This window comes from Bison bison, unplaced genomic scaffold (assembly GCF_000754665.1).
Source record: "Bison bison bison isolate TAMUID 2011002044 unplaced genomic scaffold, Bison_UMD1.0 scf7180017864452, whole genome shotgun sequence".
NCBI lineage: Eukaryota > Metazoa > Chordata > Mammalia > Artiodactyla > Bovidae > Bison > Bison bison.
Genome location: NW_011495014.1, coordinates 6,649,106 through 6,652,402, shown reverse-complemented (window position 1 = coordinate 6,652,402; position 3,297 = coordinate 6,649,106). Strand labels below are relative to the sequence as shown.

Sequence of the window (3,297 nt, the reverse complement as noted above, 5' to 3'; positions counted from 1 at the left end):
TGGTCCTAACTTTTCTTCCAAGGAGTAAGCGTCTTTTAACTTCATGGCTGCAGTCACCATCTGCAGTGATTTTGGAGCCCCCCAAAATAAAGTCTGACACTGTTTCCACTGTTTCAAGCAAATAATCCCACAGGGTGAACCAATAAGTTTCTTGAGAGCAGGAAACAAAGACTTACGGATACTAAGTGAGGTAAGGAATGTGGGACAAACTGGGAGGTTGCTATTGCTGACATACATACACTGCTATGTATAAAATAAACAATGAGAACCTGCTGTGCGGCACAGGGGACTCTCGTCAATGTTCTGTGGTGACTTAAATGGGAAGGAAATCTAAAAAAGAGGTGAAACATGTATATGTATAACTGATTCACTTTGCTGTACAGCAGAAACTTATACAACATTTGTAAAGCAACAATGCTCCAACAAAAAATTTATTTTAAAAAACGAACAACAAAAAGAGACAAAGCTGCTATTTTCCTCCAATGATCCAACTCTTGCAGTGTGCTTTGCAAGGCCAGCCTGATACACACTGAGTAACAGAGCTTGTGTTCGTCATTTGCAATTTAACTCCCTCATTTAACCTTGCCCCAGTCTATGCCTCACTGACTTCACAGGTGGCTCAGTGGTAAAGAATCTGCCTGTCATTGCAGGAGACATAAGAGATGTGGGTTCGATCCCTGGATTGGGAAGTTCTCCTGAAGCAGGAAATAGCAACCCACTCCAGTATTCTTGCCTGGAAAATTCCATGGACAGAGGAGCCTGGCAAATACAGTCCATGGGGTGACAAAGAGTCAGACACAATTGAGCGATTGAGCATGCATGCAATCTACTCCTCACATAATCTAGGGCTACCAGGCTGTCGTTCTCTTCCTCCTCTTACCTTCATTCTTCTTAATAATACAATTTTACATGAGGGGTCCATTTTTAGGGAATTCATTAGGGTCCAATCAAGAGGACTCAACTTTGGGACTGTCTTCTTTATCCTTTACAATCCTCCAAAGCGTTATCTGGGCTTCCTAGGTGGCGCAAGTGGTAAAGAACCAAAGAACCTGCCTGCCAATGCAGGAGACAGAAAAGATGTGGGTTTGATCTGTGGGTCAGGAAGATCCCCTGGAGGAGGGCTTGGCAACCCACTCCAATATTCTTGACTGGAGAATCCATGAACAGAGGAGCCTGGCAGGCTACAGACCATAGGGCTGTAAGAAGTCAGACACGCCTGAAGTGACTAGGATGCATGCACACACAACACTTGATTGACACAAAAATGTACCTCCTTCCTGCCTTTTGTTCTGATCTCTGACTGTTGATCATGCTACTTTTCATGTTATTGGTTAGGGTAACCCTCATCTTTGTGTTTATATTTATAGCTTTTATATACATCATTTAATCTCTCATTTGCATTACCTGGTCTTCTTGTCTCCTTGGGCAGGACCTGTGTGCTGAGGCAAAGATTTCCTCTTGCAGCTTGCGAAGTAAGTACCTACTCTTGTAGACTAAGCCTTGGATCATTTTGCTTTAGTAAAAGAAACACATCATATAGATCTAAGTGACCAAACATATAAAAATTTATCTATAATCCATGTAACTAGTTAGAATATGATGGGTAAATCCTCATCTGATTTGCATAGGAAAAATTGCAATTTATTGGCCTGTTTAGACTCAAACATGAACATGATAGCTTGTATGCAAGCTGGATTTAGAAAAGGCAGGGGAACCAGAGATCAAATTGCCAACATCCATTGGATCTTAGAAAAAGCAAGAGGATACCATAAAAACATCTACTTCTGCCTTATTGATTATACCAAAGACTTTGAGTGTGTAGATCACAACAAACTGTGGAAAATTCTTCAAGAGATGGGACTACCAGACCACCTGACTTGCCTCCTGAGACATCTTCATGCAAGTGAAGAAGCAACAGTTAGAATAGGACATGAAATAACAGACTGGTCCGAATCAGGAAAGGACTATGTCAAGGCTGTATTTTGTCACCCTGCTTATTTAACTTATATGCAGAGTACATCATGAGAAATGCTGGGCTGGATGAAGCACAAGCTGAAATCAAGATTGCTGGGTGAAATATCAATAACCCCAGCTACTCAGATGATACCACCCTATGGCAGAAAGTGAAGAAGAACTAAAGAGCCACTTGATTAAAGAGAAAGAGGCGAGTGAAAAAAGGTGGCTAAAAACTCAACATTCAGAAAACTAAGATAATGGCATCTGGTCCCATCACTTCATGGCAAATAGATGGGGGAACAACGGGAACAGTGAGAGACTTTATTTTCTTGGGCTCCAAAATCACTGCAGATGGTGACGATAGCCATGAAATTAAAAGATGTTTGCTCCTTGGAAGAAAAATTGTGACCAACCTGGATAACATATTAAAAAGCAGAGACATTACTTTGCCGACAAAGACCCATCTAGTCAAAGCTATAGTTTTTCCAGTAGTCATGTATGGATGTGAAAATTGGACTATAAAGGAAGCTGAGTGCTGAAGAATTAATGCTTTTGAACTGTGGTGTTGGAGAAAACTCTTGATAGTCCCTTGGGAAACAAGAAGATCAAATCAGTCAAACTTAAAGGAAATCAGTCCTAAATATTCATTGGAAGGACTTATCCTGAAGCTGCAACTCTAATACTTCAGTCACCTTATGCGCAGAACTGACTCCTTGGAAAAGACCCTGATGCTGAGCCAGACTGAAGGCAGGAGATTATGCTGTAAAAGTGCTTGTGGTCAGTAAAAAATCTCACAGCAGGCAAAAACAATTACTAAAGGTACACGAATTCAGATTCTGCTTCAGACTGGCATCCTTGGGAAAGAATTTGTACGTAATCAACATGAATTTTTCTACTTATTTTGAATAAATTTTTCAAATGTTGATTTGAATATTGATATAAACTCGTGATATACATTGCTGTTTAGGGTGCTTCTAACAGAAATTGTTATTTTTTTTTTCTTTGAACTTTTTATTTTGTATTGGGGTATAGCTGATTAACAATGTTGTGATAGTTTTAGGTGAGTAGCAAAAGGATTCAACCATACCTATATGTGTATCCATTTCCCCCCAAACTCCCCTCCCATCCAGGCTGCCACATAATATTGAGCAGAGTTCCATGTGCTATACAGCAGGTCCTTGTTGATTATCCACTTTAAATATATCAGTATGTACATGTCCATCCCCAACTCCCTAACTATCCCTTTCCCCTCAAGTTTCCCATGGCAATTGTAAGTTCACTTTCTAAGTCTGTGAATCTCTTTCTCTAACAGAAATTATTAATGAATTTAGTATATACTAA

At 40.0% G+C, this 3,297-nt stretch overlaps 1 protein-coding gene across 1 annotated transcript in view; it reads right to left on the bottom strand.

The window, feature by feature from the left end:
- The window catches only part of KCNH7 (potassium voltage-gated channel, subfamily H (eag-related), member 7), a 532,838-nt gene that overhangs the window by 289,683 nt on the left and 239,858 nt on the right, over positions 1-3,297 (bottom strand). The window lies entirely within an intron of this gene.